The sequence below is a fragment of the Carcharodon carcharias genome, chromosome 2 (assembly GCF_017639515.1).
Source record: "Carcharodon carcharias isolate sCarCar2 chromosome 2, sCarCar2.pri, whole genome shotgun sequence".
In the NCBI taxonomy this organism is placed as follows: Eukaryota; Metazoa; Chordata; class Chondrichthyes; order Lamniformes; family Lamnidae; genus Carcharodon; species Carcharodon carcharias.
In genome coordinates, this window is record NC_054468.1 from 8,507,368 (window position 1) to 8,525,170 (window position 17,803).

Consider the following 17,803-nt stretch of genomic DNA (forward strand, 5'->3'; position numbering starts at 1 on the left):
CCAGAATTTATTGCCCATCCCTAGTTGCCCTTGAGGTGGTGGTGGTGAGCTGCCTTCCTGAACCACTGGAGTCCATGTAGTGTAGGTACACCCACAGTGCTGTTAGGAAGGGAGTTCCTGGATTTTGGCCAGTGACGGTGAAGGAATGGCGATATATTTCCAAATCAGGATGTGAGTGGCTTGGAGGGGAACTTCCAGGTGGTGGTGTTCCCATCTATCTGCTGCCCTTTGTCCTTCTAGATGGTAGTAGTCGTGGGTTTGGAAGGTGCTGTCTAAGGAGCCTTGGTAAGCTCCTGAAATGGGTATTTTTCTGGTTGGCAGGATGTAACAAGTGGTGTGTCACAGGGATCAGTGCTGAGACAGTTTATATAAATGACTTGGATGAGGGGACTGAAGGAATAGTTGCTAAATTTGCTGATGTCACAAAGATAAGTAGGAAAGTAAATTGTGAAGAAGACGTAAGGAGGCTACAAAGTGACATAGATAGATTAAGTGAGTGGGCAAAGATCTGGCAAATAGCCTATAATGTGGGCAAATGTGAAATTGTCCATTTTTGCAGAAAGAATAAAAAAGAAGCATATTATCTAAATGGTGAGAGCCTGCAGAGCTCTGTGATTCAGAAGGACCTGGGTGTCTTAGTGCATGAATCATATAAGGTTAGTATACAGGTACAGCAGGTAATTAGGAAAGCTAATAGAATATTATCATTTATTGTGAGGGGATTGATTACCAAAGTGCTTCAGTTGTACAGGGCACTGGTGATACCACATCTGAAATATTGTGTACAGTATTGGTCTCCTTATTTAAGGAAAGAGGTAAATGCATTAGAAGCAGTTCAGAGAAGGTTTACTAGAATAATACCAGGAATGGGCGGGTTGTCCTATGAGAAAAGGCTGGACAGGTTAGGCTTGTATCTACTGGAATTTAGAATAGTAAGAGGCAACTTAATTGAAACCTTTAAGATCTTGAGAGGTCTTGATAGGGTGGGTGTGGAGAGGATGTTTCCTCTTATGGGAGACTCTAGAACTGTTTAAAAATAAGGGATTGCTCACTTAAGACAGAGATGAGGAAAAAATTTTTCTTTGAGTGTTTGGAACTCTCTTCCTCAAAAGGTGGTGTCTTTGAATATTTTTAAGGCAGAGCTAGACAGATTCTTGATTAAAAAGTGGGTGAAAGGTTATCGGGATTAGGCAGGAATGTGGGGTTGAGGTTACAATCAGCAATGAACTTACTGAATGGCGGAGCAGGTTCGAAGGGCCGAGTGGCCTACTCCTGCTCCAAATTCATATGTTTGAATGTAGCATCCATGGTTTAGTGGGTATCATCCCTGGTTTAGTGGGTATCATCGCGGTTTAGTGGGTATCATCCCTGGTTTAGTGGGTATCATCGCGGTTTAGTGGGTATCATCCCTGGTTTAGTGGGTATCATCCATGGTTTAGTGGGTATCATTGCGGTTTAGTGGGTATCATCCCTGGTTTAGTGGGTATCAGCCATGGTTTAGTGGGTATCATTGCGGTTTAGTGGGTATCATCCCTGGTTTAGTGGGTATCAGCCATGGTTTAGTGGGTATCATTGCGGTTTAGTGGGCATCATCCCTGGTTTGGTGGGTATCATCCATGGTTTAGTGGGTATCATCCCTGGTTTAGTGGGTATCGTCCATGCTTTAGTGGGTATCATCCATGGTTTAATGGGTATCATCATCGTTTAGTGGGTATCATCCATGGTTTAGCGTGTATCATCCATGGTTTAGTGGGTATCATCCATTGTTTAGTGGGTATCATCCCTGGTTTAGTGGGTATTATCCCTGGTTTAGTGGGTATCATCACAGTTTAGTGGGTATCATCGCGGTTTAGTAGGTATCATCCCTGGTTTAGTGGGTATCCCTGGTTTAGTGGGTATCATCCCTGGTTTAGTGGGTACCCCGGTATAGTGGGTATCATCCCTGGTTTAGTGGGTATCATCGTGGTTTAGTGGGTATCATCCATGGTTTAGTGGGTATCATCCCTGGTTTAGTGGGTATCATCCCTAGTTTAGTTGGTATCATCGCGGTTTAGTGGGTATCATCCCTGGTTTAGTGTGTATCATCCCTAGTTTAGTTGGTATCATCCCTGGTTTAGTGGGTATCATCCCTGGTTTAGTGGGTATCATCCCTAGTTTAGTTGGTATCATCCCTGGTTTAGTGGGTATCATCCCTAGTTTAGTTGGTATCATCCCTGGTTTAGTGGGTATCATCCCTGGTTTAGTGGGTATCATCCCTAGTTTAGTTGGTATCATCCATGGTTTATGGGTATCATCCCTAGTTTAGTGGGTATCATTGCGGTTTAGTGGGTATCATCCCTGGTTTAGTGGGTATCATTTCGGTTTAGTGGGTATCATCCCTGGTTTAGTGTGTATCATCCATGGTTTAGTGGGTATCATCCCTGGTTTAGTGGGTATGATCCATGGTTTAGTGGGTATCATTTCGGTTTAGTGGGTATCATCCCTGGTTTAGTGGGTATCATCCCTGGTTTAGTGGATATCATCCATGGTTTAGTGGGTATCATTGCAGTTTAGTGCGTATCATCCCTGGTTTAGTGGGTATCATCCATGGTTTAGTGGGTATCATTGCGGTTTAGTGGGTATCATCCTTGGTTTAGTGGGTATCAGCCATGGTTTAGTGGGTATCATCCCTGGTTTGGTGGGTATCATCCCTGGTTTAGTGGGTATCATACATGGTTTAGTGGGTATCATTGTGGTTTAGTGGGTATCATCACAGTTTAGTGGGTATCATCGCGGTTTAGTAGGTATCATCCCTGGTTTAGTAGGTATCCCTGGTTTAGTGGGTATCCCTGGTTTAGTGGGTATCATCCCTGGTTTAGTGGGTATCCCTGGTTTAGTGGGTATCATCCCTGGTTTAGTGGGTATCATCGCGGTTTAGTGGGTATCATCCATGGTTTAGTGGGTATCATCCCTGGTTTAGTCTGTATCATAACTGGTTTAGTGGGTATCATCCCTGGTTTAGTCGGTATCATCACTGGTTTAGTGGGTATCATCCCTGGTTTAGTGGGTATCATCCCTGGTTAGTGGGTATCATCCCTGGTTTAGTGGGTATCATCACTGGTTTAGTGGGTATCATCCATGGTTTAGTGGGTATCATCCCTGGTTTAGTGGGTATCATTGTGGTTTAGTGGGTATCATCCCTGGTTTAGTGGGTATGATCCATGGTTTAGTGGGTATCATTTCGGTTTAGTGGGTATCATCCCTGGTTTAGTGGGTATCATCCCTGGTTTAGTGGATATCATCCATGGTTTAGTGGGTATCATTGCAGATTAGTGCGTATCATCCCTGGTTTAGTGGGTATCATCCATGGTTTAGTGGGTATCATTGCGGTTTAGTGGGTATCATCCTTGGTTTAGTGGGTATCAGCCATGGTTTAGTGGGTATCATCCCTGGTTTGGTGGGTATCATCCCTGGTTTAGTGGGTATCATACATGGTTTAGTGGGTATCATTGTGGTTTAGTGGGTATCATCACAGTTTAGTGGGTATCATCGCGGTTTAGTAGGTATCATCCCTGGTTTAGTAGGTATCCCTGGTTTAGTGGGTATCCCTGGTTTAGTGGGTATCATCCCTGGTTTAGTGGGTATCCCTGGTTTAGTGGGTATCATCCCTGGTTTAGTGGGTATCATCGCGGTTTAGTGGGTATCATCCATGGTTTAGTGGGTATCATCCCTGGTTTAGTCTGTATCATAACTGGTTTAGTGGGTATCATCCCTGGTTTAGTCGGTATCATCACTGGTTTAGTGGGTATCATCCCTGGTTTAGTGGGTATCATCCCTGGTTAGTGGGTATCATCCCTGGTTTAGTGGGTATCATCACTGGTTTAGTGGGTATCATCCATGGTTTAGTGGGTATCATCCCTGGTTTAGTGGGTATCATTGTGGTTTAGTGGGTATCATCCATGGTTTAGTGTGTATCATTGCGGTTTAGTGGGTATCACCCATGGCTAGTGGGTATCATCCCTGCTTTAGTGGATATCATCCCTGCTTTAGTGGGTATCATCGTGGTTTAGGGGTATCATCCCTGGTTTAGTGGGTATCATCCCTAGTTTAGTTGGTATCATCCCTGGTTTAGTGGGTATCATCCCTGGTTTAGTGGATATCATCCCTAGTTTAGTTGGTATCATCCATGGTTTGTGGGTATCATCCCTAGTTTAGTGGGTATCATTGCGGTTTAGTGGGTATCATCCCTGGTTTAGTGGGTATCATTTCGGTTTAGTGGGTATCATCCCTGGTTTAGTGTGTATCATCCATGGTTTAGTGGGTATCATTTCGGTTTTGGGTATCATCCCTGGTTTAGTGGGTATCATCCCTGGTTTAGTGGATATCATCCATGGTTTAATGGGTATCATCCATGGTTTAATAGGTATCATCCCTGGTTTAGTGGGTATCATCCCTGGTTTAGTGGATATCATCCATGGTTTAGTGGGTATCATCCATGGTTTAGTGGGTATCATCCCTGGTTTAGTGGATATCATCCATGGTTTAATGGGTATCATCCCTGGTTTAGTGGATATCATCCATGGTTTAGTGGGTATCATCCATGGTTTAATGGGTATCATCCCTGGTTTAGAGGATATCATCCATGGTTTCGTGGGTATCATCCAATATTTTAGTGGGTATCATCCCTGGTTTAGTGGATATCATCCATGGTTTAGTGGGTATCATTTCGGTTTAATGGGTATCATCTATGGTTTAGTGGGTATCATCCCTGGTTTAGTGGATATCATCCATGGTTTAATGGGTATCATCCATGGTTTAATGGGTATCATCCCTGGTTTAGTGGGTATCATCCCTGGTTTAATGGATATCATCCATGGTTTAGTGGGTATCATCCATGGTTTAGTGGGTATCATCCCTGGTTTAGTGGATATCATCCATGGTTTCGTGGGTAACATCCATGGTTTAGTGGGTATCATCCATGGTTTAACGGGTATCATCCCTGATTTAATAGGTATCATCTATGGTTTAGTGGGTATCATCGAGGTTTAGTGGGTATCATCCATGGTTTAGTGGGTATCATCCATGGTTTAATGGGTATCATCCCTGGTTTAATGGGTATCATCCATGGTTTAGTGGGTATTGTCATGGTTTAGTGGGTATCATCCCTGGTTTAGTGGGTATCATCCATAGTTTAGTGGGTATCATCGCGGTTTAGTGGGTATCATCCCTGGTTTAGTGGGTATCATCATGGTTTAGTGGGTATCATCCATACTTTAGTGGGTATCATCGCGGTTTAGTGGGTATCATCCCTGGTTTAGTGGGTATCATCATGGTTTAGTGAGTATCATTCTCAGTTGAGAGTCAGAAAGTTGTAGATTTGAGTCCAATTCCAGAGACGTAAGTACATATTCAGGTTGACAGTCCAGTAAGGGAGTGCTGCACTGTCCAATGTGCTGTCTTTTAGATAGAACTTTAAACTGAGGCCCTGCTTGACATCCAAGGTGCGTGTAAAAGGTCGGTTGACACCGTTTTGAAGAAGAGCAGGGGAGTTCTCGCTAGTGTCCTGGGCCACCATTACTCCCCTAACCAACACCACTAAACAGACAATCTGGTCATTATCACATTGCTGTTTGTGGGATCTTGCTGTGTGCATATTGGCTGTTGCTTTTTCCTACATGACAACAGTGACTTCACATTAAAAAACAGCTTCAATGGTTGTGATTTTGACACGTCATTATTATTTGTGTGGCTGGGGAAGCAGTTTTATTTTGATGCTGAGGTTAACAATCCATTCAGCCGCTTCAGCTGGCACGGTGTGAATGGTTGCGGTGCCACCAGGAATGGATGTCTCAGGGCAGGAGGTCAGCCTGTGGGTGATGGTCTGATGTAAATGGGGACGGTCACAATTCGAGTTCTTGTTCCACTCGTGGAGCGAGTGGCCACATCTTCACTGGGCCGTCCTCAAGCCGTTGAGGATTGTCTGGGTTTTCCGTGGACGGTAGAAACCTGGAACTTCACCACCCGGGTCAGTTACCGGGTTGTGGTCGGCGATGTTTGCAGTCGGCCAGGAGGTGCGCCAGCGAGAGGCGGGGCTGTCGCCAGTCTGTAGGGTGTGGAGTGTGTCCCAGTCGGGACTAGGAGATTTCAGACAAGCGTGTAGGTTTTTTATTTGAGGTTATGTGTGAATGGAAGCTGCTTTGTTGACTGTCAGCCGATAATGTTCTTTCAGGAGGAGGTTTTCCCTACAGACATCAGGGGGGATTCAATGTGTGCTAACACAGGAAGCCACCCGAGCTGTATTGCTCTCAACATTCCAGAAATAATCCTCATGAATCCCTGGAGGTGGATACCTACCACATTAATGTGGCGGCTCCTGAGCCTGGTTGAGCGGTAGTGCTCTGTTGTATGGTAGACCAGAGCGGGTGAAGCAGCATGCAGTGTGTAGTATGTAATGTGTAGTGTGTAGCGTGTAGCATGTAGCGTGTAGCGTGAAGTGTGTAGTATGTAGCGTGTAGTGTGTAGTGTGTAGCGTGTAGCATGAAGTGTGTAGTGTGCTGTGTGTAGCATGTAGCATGTAGCGTGTAGTGTGCAGCATGTAGCATGTAGCATGTAGTGTGCAGCATGTAGCATGTAGCGTATAGTGTGTAGTGTGTAGCGTGAAGTGTGTAGTGTGTAGTGTGTAGTGTATAGAGTGTAGCGTGTAGCATGTAATGTGTAGTGTGTAGCGTGTAGTGTGTATCATGTAGTGTGTAGTGTGTATAATGTAGCGTGTAGCATGTCGTGTGTAGGGTGTAGCATGTAGCATGTAACATGTAGTGTGTAGTGTGTAATGTGTAGTGTGTAGCATGTAGTGTGTAGCGTGTAGTGTGTAGCATGTAGCATGTAGTGTGTAGTGTGTTGGTTCTGCTGCCCCAGGTGGTCCCTGCCATTTTCTGTATGAGATTGACTCTCATCGTGAACCGGCTCTGGTGTTCTGGACGTGGTGCCTGTACATCAAGATGCAGTTTGAAACTGCCACCTTCACATAGTCTTCCTCTTAAAGCAAGTTTTCTGACTTGGAACTAAAGATCACATCGGGTTGGGCCAGTGCTGGCTATTGGTAGTAGCCACGTGTAACTAATTAGGCTCAGTTAAGAGCCCACTTGGGGTCAAGTTGATGATGTGACTGAAATACCCCTGATGATGGATGGGTCCCCACTGAGGCCAAACCCACCCTGGAAGCAGACCTCTTGTGGCAGATCATGGGGCCTGTGAGTCTCCTTGAAATGCTTCAGAACCACGGGCATCAGGAGGTCAAAGTAGCATATGCCCACCATCCTGTGAAGGGGCTTACCTTCCATAGTGATTGCCTGGCAGCTATGGCCATACTTATTTTTCATATTCAGGAGGTGCTTCCATCTTAAGGCACCTTTTTGTTCTTCAATCAACATTGGCGGTGCCCACCTCTCCCAAGGGGCTGCCAACTGAACATGGCGGCTTACCCTCTTAGTGGATCTGTCAGTCCCCCGCTCCACCTGCTATCCCTAATTGAATGAGTCTCCTGGAGGAGGCCTCTTGACTGGCCACCCCTGGGAAGATTGCAGCTGATGTCCAACACGGAACCTTCTGGGTTCCCAACCCGGAACTGAGCATCAGGCTAGAGTCCCGATGGTCTCAGAAAAACCCAGCCCTTATTCCTATATCTGATCTGGTGAGCGAGAGACCATAAGACCATAAGACATAGGAGCAGAAAAGAGGCCATTCGGCCCATCGAGTCTGCTCCGCCATTCAATCATGGCTGATAAGTTTCTCAACCCCATTCTCCTGCCTTCTCCCCATTACCTTTGATCCCCTTACCAATCAAGAGCTGTGTATTGAGGTGAATTCCACTTAATAATTGATCCCAGCTTGGAATTCTGGACAGAAAGGAGGACTTGGGGATTTAAGGGGTTAATGATAAGACTTCCTTGTATGCTGAAGCAACAGGCTTTCTAAGACGAACAGGAGTATCATGGGGAGAAAGCATGGCTTGTCTTCTGTTCCAAATACCTGAGTATTACCTCCAAAAATTGTTGCAAAGACTAACAGTCTTGCACAACATCTAGTGCAAGAAGCGCGGGTATAGAGATCTATTAATTATAGGGAGATAGAGATGGTCATTGACTGGTGCTTGTGTGGCATGAACGTTATTTGCAACTTATCAGCCCAAACCTGAATATTGTCCAGATCTTGCTGCATTTGGACTGTATCAGTATCTCAGGAGTCACGAATGGTGCTAAACATTGATTCCCTCACCACCTGCCGCAGATCCAGCCTGGCAGCTATGCCCTTTAGGACTCAACCAGCTGGGTCAGTAGTGGTGCTGCCAAGCCACTACTTACTTGGACATTGAAGTCCCCCACCCAGAGTGCATTCTGCACCCTCGCTACTCTCAATGCTTCCTCCAAGTGATGTTCAACATGGAGGAGCCCTGATTCATCAGCTGAGGGAGTAAGGAGCAGGTGGTTTCCTTGTCCATGTTTGGTCTGTTGCCATGAGGCTTCACTGTTGAGGACTGCCAGGGTATCTCCCTCCTGACTGTATACCATTGAGCTGCCATGTCTGATGGGTCTGACCCGTTGTGAGTAACTCACCTCCTGACTCCTCAAAGCCTGTCCACCATCTACAGAGCACAAGTCAGGAGTGTGATGGAATATTCTCCACTTTCCTGGATGAGTGCAGCTCCCACAACACTGAAAAGCTCGACACCATCCAGGACAAAGCAGCCCCGCTTGATTGCACCATATCCACCACCTTCAACATTCACTCCATCCACCACTACCGCACAGTGGCAGCAGTGTGTACCATCTACAAGATGTCCTTCGACAGCACCTTCCAAACCTATAACCTATACCACCTAGAAGGACAAGGGCAGCAGATAGATGGGAACACCACCACCTGGAAGTTCCCCTCCAAGTCGCTCACCATCCTGACTTGGAAACATATCGGCCGTTCTTTCACTGTCTCCGGGACAAAATCCTGGAACTCCCTTCCTAACAGCACTGTGGGTGGACAACGAATGGACTGCATTGTTTTACCACCTTCTCAAGGCCAGTCAGGGATGGGTATTAAATGCTGGCCTTGCCAGCTCTGCTCACATCCTGTGAAAGAATTTAAAAAATAATTGAAACATAATGGTTAATAAAGTTGATTCTTCAAAGGACTCAAAAACTGTTAAGTCAGGAAGTCGTATTTGAGGGAAATAGTTTTTAAGCGAACAACCATAACTGGCTAAATGAACTGTTTGTTTTCAAAGGATCTGGAACAGAGATGCATAACAAAATCTTACCTGAGAAATGGACCTTTGATTTAGTGCATTCTGATGTATTAACCTATGCAGTTTTGCCCAGATTTTCCTGAGACCTTGAAAGGTCATTCTAGAACCCAGCAACCAAGCTTTGTGCCTAGTTCAGCCAATCAAGTACACTCAGTATCAAAAAAATCTGATCTGCATGTTCACCACCACCAAGTATCTCGTTCTTTCTGAAGATGAGGCTTTTTCCAATGAGAGCAGTCAGGAAGTTGGCTAATAGTTGCTTCTCCAGCTACCTCATATCATCATCAACAACTTATATTTATATAGCCCCTTTAATCTAATAAGGCATCGCTAGTAGCTTCACAAGAGTGCTAGAAAGCAAATATTGACAACAAGGCAGGCAAAGAGATATTAGAGCAGGCAGCCAGAAAGTTGATCAAAGTGCGAAGGAGCGACTTAAAGGACAAAAGAGAGGTAGAGAGGCGGAGAGGCGTGGAGAGGGAATTCCAGAGCTTAAGGTAAAGACACGGCCACCAATGGTGGGATGATTACAATCGAGGATTCTCAAAAGGCCAGAATTAAAGGAACAAAGAGATGGCAGAGGTTTGCACAGTCAGAGGAGGTTACAGAGATAGAGAAGGACCAGGCCCTGGAGGGATTTGAAAATGCAGATGAGAATTTTAGACAAAAGCAAAACATATGAAACATTTTCTCTCCACACATGCTGCCTGACCTGCTGAATATTTCCAGCATTTTCTGTTTTTATTTGAGAATTTTAGAGTCGAGATGTGGCTTGACGAGCGGTGAGGGCATGTAAGATGGGTTGACGAGACTTGGTACATGTTCGGACATGGGGCACAGAGATTTGGATGATCTTAAGTTTATGGAGGGTAGTGCTGGGGAGAGCGGCCAAGAATAGTGAAGATTACAGATAACAAAGAGGCAGATAAGGACTTCAGCAGCAACTGGGCTGAGGCAGACCTGGGTATGTGATTAGAATCTATGTGGATGTGTGGTACTCAAAACAGTTAAGACTTATCTAGCAGGAGGTCAGAACTACATACAGAACACAAGTCTATTTATTCTGACTCCAGCTTGTGCCAGGTACAAACGAGGCTGCAACATCAGAGCCAATCACGACGTAATCCAGATGTTTTATTCCCCATCGGATTTCTGCAGGCACTCGGGATAGATCCTAACTCTCTGTGTTACTGTGAGGCAGGTGATAGCGGATTCCCAGATTGTGTTATATCCCTCCCTATATTTATTCCCATTGGCTTCAATGGGTAAAACTGGGGGTGGGGTGCTGACTCACTAATGCCCCCTTTTGACATTCTCACGTCAAGTCAGGATCAAACCCAATGGAATTATCCAGCTCCCTCCACCCAAGGTGGGTTTAATGACGGGGGGGTGGGTGTCGGGGGGGTTGCTGGGTTAACAATGCGGTGAGAGCTTAAATGTCAGTTTACGCCAGTGTAAAACCATGGCCGGGTCTTCTGCTCCCATCCGTCATGGCAGGGTCGCAATTCCTGCCAGAGGGCAACGTGAAACCATTTTGCGTCCCATTTGGGGGATGCAGATGAACAGGACTGAGCGGAATCGTGACTCCCCCCCACCCCCCCAACCCCCGGCCTGATTTTCCCAGCCGCCAGTGGAATCTCACACCAGGCCAGATCGACGAGGCGTGCACATGGTGGACTTACCTGGAAGAAGGCCTGGGGCAACTCGTGGAGATCAGGAGGGCAGGTCAAAGCCTCCAGCGACCGTGGACCCTGGGACACCATACGCAGCAGGCGGGTGGAGCATCGACAACTTGGATCTTCCCGTCTGCAGGAGCCTCCAGGAGGTGGATCTCCTATTTTCAGGGGCTTCCAGGGGGGTGATCTTGTATCTGCCGGACCCTGCAGGAGAATGATCTTCCCCTTCAATAAGTTGATGCCTGGGTACCTTTTCAATATGGCGGAGTGCAAGCCAATAAGCCCACCTCACCGCGCAAAATGTCGGGAAATCCACTGGCTGCCTAATTAACTAGGCCAGCATCTGTGAGACGGCACCAATCCCACCAGTCCCTGTGGCAGGAAACTCTCCCTGTCCCCTCCCTCCCCACCACTGGACTTAGTCCCGGAATGGATAATCCCGCCTAATGTTTTTTCATCGGAAAACCAAGTCCTCGGTGTAAATTGGAATCTGAACATAGTCTCACTTAATGTAGTTTCTGCAGAAAGAAAGACTCTCTCTGCCCTCTCGTGAAGTAGTTTAAGAATAAGAGGTCTGCCTTTGAAGACAGAGATAAGGAGAATTATTTTCTCTCTGAAAGGATCATTATTCTGTGGAATTCTCTTCCCCAGAAAGTCGTGGAAGCTGTGTTTTTTTTTTAAATCCAGCTAAGGCTGCGTTAGATAGATTTACGATAGACAAGGCAGTCAAGGGTGATGGGATTGGACAGGAAGGTGGAGCAGAGACCACATTCAGAGCAGCCCTTTTCAGCAGCCTAGTTCTGTCGAAGGATCATGAGGACTCGAAAGGTCAACTCTTTTCTTCTACGCCGATGCTGCCAGACCTGCTGAGTTTTTCCAGGTAATTCTGTTTTTGTTTCAGCCATTTTCATATTGAGTGGTAGAGCAGGCATGAAGAGCTAAACGGCCTGCTGCTGCTCCTGAGTACTACTTTCCTTTGTCCTCCCTGGTGTCCTGGGGCCAATATTTATCCCTCAATCAACATCACTAAAAATAATTATCTGGGTCATTATCACGTTGCTGTTTGTGGGAGCTTGCTGTGCGCAAATTGGCTGCCACATTTCCTTTACATCAGTGACTACACTTCAAAAAGTATTCCATTGGCTGTGAATTGTTTTGAGGTGTACGAGGCGGAGAAAGACGTTACAGGAATGCCTTTCCGATTGAGCATTGCATTTGAAGAATAATTCCTGTTTGTGCGATGGTGGGAAGGAATGTTGTGAAACTGTTCAATTAATAGTTCTCAGAAAGGGCGATGGAGTTTGCAAACACAGGAATCATTGCTTTAAAAACACACATTTTCTCAATCAGAATGATCATAACCTGGTCCAGCTCACTGGGAAAATATGCAGAGAACAATTAGCAGGTGCCCTGCCAAGCAAGCAAGTAGTGTTTGGTCCCTTTGAAGTGTGAGTTGAAAGGGGTTTAATGCTGTTTTCTACTTTACTGCATTGCCTGTCAGCATATGGACTCCACATGGTCACCAGCCATACCTGCAGATCTCATTATCCCAGCTGGACAGAACCTGAAAACTCACTCTGTGAGGTTCAGGCAGGGGAGGGACAGGTGAGGAGGGGACGGAGGGGAGGGAGAGAGGGAGGGGAGAGAAGGAGGAGGAGGGAGTGTAGAAGGGGGAGATGGGGAGGCAGAGTGGGAGGATGAAGGAGAGTGGAAGGGTAGATGGAGGGATTGAGAGATGAGGGAAAAGGGGAAGAAGAAGGAGAGAGGGAGGGAGAGGGAGAAAGGGAAACAAGGGAGCATGGGCCTCTCTCTCTCTCTCTCGCTCACATGCACGCATGCCACAGGTTCTGGGTGATAGAGGGAACTGATCAGATTGTGTTCCACTTCTACCTCCTCCTAAGGCATGGGATCTATGGGCATCAGACAGAGGCCAGGACCTCATCCTGTAGCCAACCTTTAATCATGAAGGAACGAGCAGGCAGATCCACTGCAAAGGGCATCACATCTAAAGACAATATTGTCACCAATCAATATCCATGCACATCCAAAGACAATATTGTCACCAATCAATATCCATGCACATCCATAAAGTTACACACACACACACACACACACACACACACACACACACACACACACACACACACACACACACACAAATACCACAGGAGTGTGGTGGAACACTATCCATTTGAGTGCAACTCCAACAACACTCAAAAAGCTCGACAATGTCCAGGACGAAGCAGCGCACTTGATTGGCGCCCCATCCACAAACATTCACTCCCTCCACCACTGACGCACAGTAGCAGCAGCGTGTGTACCATCTATAAGATGCACCACAGCAACTCACCAAGGCTCCTTTGACAGCACCTTCAAAACCCATGACTGCTACCATCTAGAAGAACAAGGGCAGCAGACACATGGGAACACCACTACCTGGAAGTTCCCCTCCAAACCACTCACCATCCTGACTTGGAAATATATTGGTCGTTCCTTCACTGCCGCTGGGTCAAAACCCTGGAACTCCCTCCCTAACAGCACTGTGGGTGTACCTACACCATGTGGACTGCAGCGGCTCAAGAAGGCAGATCACCACCACCTTCTCAAGGGCAATTAGGGATGCCTTGCCAGCAATCCCACATCCCATGAATGAATCATAGCACCCCACCTGCACGCACACTGGGATACTCAGCAGGTATTAGAAGTGGAGGGTTACCGGGTGACCCATCACCTTTACTGACTAAGGAGAATGAATCTACTTCCTGCACCCCTCCCCCAACCCAGCCCCGACCCTGATCCCATCTCAGCTCAGCCGATAGGTCAGTGGTCGAACCAGGAGACACAATGGGATTGGGAGGAGATTGGGAAGGGGTGGATATAAATTATATTGTTCTTGTGCATTTGTGCAAAAGAAGCAGTAGAGAATCGGCCTCCCAGTGACACATGGTGGCTCAGTCAGTAACTGCAGCTCCCAGTCTACAAAAAAAACAGGCCCATAATCTCACTAAAGGTTATTTATCTGAAATATTAGCTCAATCTCTCTCTCTCTCTGTGCCCCGACAGGCACTGCCCGTCTTGCAGTGAGTGAGGAGGTTTCACCATTGGTGTGGACTTCCCCGAGCTCCCTTGAGATGACAATCAGAGTGTTATAAGCAGTCTAACACTGGGGAAAGGGGAAAAATATTAACCCAGGGTCTCCTATTCTATTCAATCAAACAGGGATATTAAACGAGGGATAGGATTGGCCTTTTGTCAGACCAACAGCCCAAGCAATTGCTGGATTTTTAGCCACAGTTATGCTCGAAAGAAGGAAGGAACCTATATTTATTGTTCCTTTTACTCTGTCAGGATATCGCGAGGTGATTTACAGGCACTTAATTACTTTAGAAATAAAATGCTAGAAAAACCCAGCAGATCTTGCAGCATCCATGAAGAGAGAACTTTCATCAGAGTGTGAAGATATTGGAGAAGTAACAGGCAAATACCGAGATGGGAGTTGGTTAGCTCAGATGGTTAAAATGTGGTGCAGAAATGATGTGGGTTCAATCCCCATCCTAGCTGTGGTAGTTTATGGAGGCTGGTCTCCTCACAATGCCCTGTACTGGTGGATTGGCGCCCCTCAAGCTACATATAACTAATTGTGTGTCTCTGTAATGGAGTCATGCCTGTAGTCCTTTATGGATTATGATTGATTATCTAGAGGGGATCTTAAATGATTAAAGCAAAGATGGTGCAAAGCAAAAAGAGAGCAATAAGACAAAGATGGGTTTAGAGGAGGTATAAATGGCAACAACAGAATCATTGCCAGTACCCACCACCTAAAAAAATGGGAATGGTGTTTACTGTCTGAAATGGTTAAGATTCAATATTAAGGCACTTTGCACCTGTCTTTACTAGAGAAGAGGAAGCTGCCAATGTGTCATATAGGGGCAGGATAGAGTCCAAAAGTAGGGCAGTTTGGCTAAGCCTTTCCAAAACACTGGTTAGATCCCCCACTGGAGTATTGTGTTTAATTCTGGGCACCACACTTTGGGAAGGATGTCAATGCTTTGGAGATGCTGCACAGGAGGTTTACTAGAATGTTACCAGGGATGAGGGACTTCAGTTAACGTGGAGAAGCTGGGATTGTCCTCCTTAGAAAGATGGTTACAGGGAGATTTTATCAGTCTGTTCAATATTATCAGTGGTTTTGATAGAGTAAATAAGGGGAAACTTCTTCCATCATCAATGGTCAGTACCCAGAGGTCACAGGTTTAAGGCAAAAGAAGAGGCGAGTAGAGGAACATTTTTTTTACACAGCGCAGTGTGTGATCTGGAACACACTGCCTGCAAGGGCTGTGGGAGCAGATTCAATAATAACTTTCTTTTAAAAATTGACTAAATGCTTGAAAGTAAAACAATTACAAGACTGTGGGGAAAAGAACATGGGGCGTGGAATGAATTGAAAATGGTCTTTCAAAAAACAGGCACAGGCATGATGGGCCAAATGGCCTCATTCAATGCTGTATCATTCCGTGATTTGATGATAGATTGGAAGATTGTAAAGGTGAGCTGCTGTTCCTTGTGCTCGTGTTGAGCTTTTGGAATCACTAGTCTGGAAGGGTTCATTATTATAATTAACAACAACTAGAGTGGGCTGGTTAGGGGAGGAACTATCACAAGAGTGATAATAAAAGACAGTGAGACAGGAGGAGTTGTGTCGGAGAGGAACAGGATGTTGGAGGGAGACGAGAGACATCAAACCATAAGCTAGCCTCATTGGCACTCCTCTTCCAAAAATGCCATGGGATCTTTTACATTCTCCCAAGGGGGCAGAAGGGGCCTTACTTTAGCATTCTTCAGAAGACTACATCCAGGTAATTGCAATGCTTTAACAGTCCTGACAACAGCTGAGAATAGATCATCGTCCAGAACACAAGTCTATTTATTCTGACTCCAGCTTGTGCCAGGTACAAACGAGGCTGCAACATCAGAGCCGATCACGACATAATCCAGATGTTGTATTCCTCATTGGATTTCTGCAGGCACTCGGGATAGATCCTGACTCTCTGTGTTACTGTGAGGCAGGTGATAGCGGATTCCCAGATTGTGTTATATCCCTCCCTATATTTATTCCCATTGACTTCAATGGATAACACTGAGGATGGGGTGCTGACTCACTAACGCCCCCTTTTAACATTCTCACACAAAGTCAAGATCAAACCTTTTAACCAGAAAGCCTTTGAATCAGGAAATCTTTTAATTAGAAAGCCAAGCCCTGGGTACAATTTGGAACCTAAATATAACCTCACTTAATATAATTTGTCCAGCATTCCCATAAACTGAGAAAAGAAACAGGGAAAAAAATCTTGCAGGGCTGCAGGGAAAAAGAGTGGGACGAACAGCGCTACTCTTGCAGGGAGGCAGCATGACCTCAACAGACCGAATGGCCACCTTCCTTCCGTAAACATTCGATGATTCTATGACCTTGATGTCCCATCTGCTCTCTCTCTCTCATGTGGATGTTAAAGATCCCACAGCCGCTATTTTGAAGGAAGAGCAGGGGAGTTCTCCCTGTGCCCTCGGCCAATCCTTCAATCACATCACTAACATTAATTATCCGATTTTTATCACATTGTTGCTAATGGGAGCTTACTGTGCACAAATTGGCTGCCATGTTTCTTACACTATAACAGTGACCACACCTCAAAAAGCATTTGATTGTAATGGGGAAAGGAGTTACGGAAATGCAAGTTTTTTCTCTAGGCAGGAGTAGGGGGCAGAGATGTTATAATGTGGGAGCTGAGCTCGTGTACTGGAAACATGTTTCCCTTCACAGTCCCTTTGTTGTTTAATCTGCAGCAGCCAGTGTTAAACCTGCTCGCGCTCGGGTGCACAGCTGCCAAGAGTCACATCTGGTTTAGGATATTTGCCCCATCAATCAGCGGCACAGGTGATGTGCAGTGTGTGTGATCTTCACTGCGGGCACAGCATTGAATTCGACAAGCTGGAGGGGCCCGAGAAATTCGAAACACCTGGAACCATCCTGGGGAGAATTCGACAACGGTTTCTTTCTTTCTTTCTTTCTGCAGCCTCACACTGACCTCAAACAACATTACTTTCCAGTACAGCAAATTACATCTTGAGGGAGAGAAAGAACTGTTTCGTTACCCTGTCAGGTACATTCAAAAAGAATAGAAGGAACTTGCGTTCTTGCCTCTGAGTCAGAAAGTTGGGGTTCGAACCCCAGTCTGGAGACTTAACGCCTTCCCTCAACTTCCTCCTCTCTTTCTCTTCCTCCTTCACTCCTTCAGTCTTCGTCCTCCCTCCTGTTAACATTCAACCTCTTTGCTGCTCAGTTCAGAACATGTTACAAATCAAAAATTTGCTTCATTCTCCTCCCTCACTTATTATCCACTCCCTCATTCTCCTCCCTCCCTCATTCTCCTCCCTCCCTTATTATCCCCCTCCCTCATTCTCCTCCCTCCCTCATTCTCCTCCCTCCCACATTCTCCTCCCTCCCACATTCTCCTCCCTCCCTCATTCTCCTCCCTCCCTCATTCTCCTCCCTCCCTCATTCTCCCCCTCCCTCATTCTCCCACCTCCCTCATTCTCCTCCCTCCCTCATTCTCCCTTTCCCTCATTCTCCTCCTTCCCTCATGCTCCTCCACCCCTCATTCTCCTCCCTCCCTCATTCTCCTCCCTCCCTCATTCTCCCCTTCCCTCATTCTCCCCTTCCCTCAATCTCCTTCACTCCCTCATTCTCCTTCACTCCCTCATTCTCCTCCCACCATCATTCCCCTCCTCCCCTCATTCTCCTCCCTCCCTCATTCTCCCCTCCCTCATTCTCCTCCCCAACTCATTTTCCCCTCCT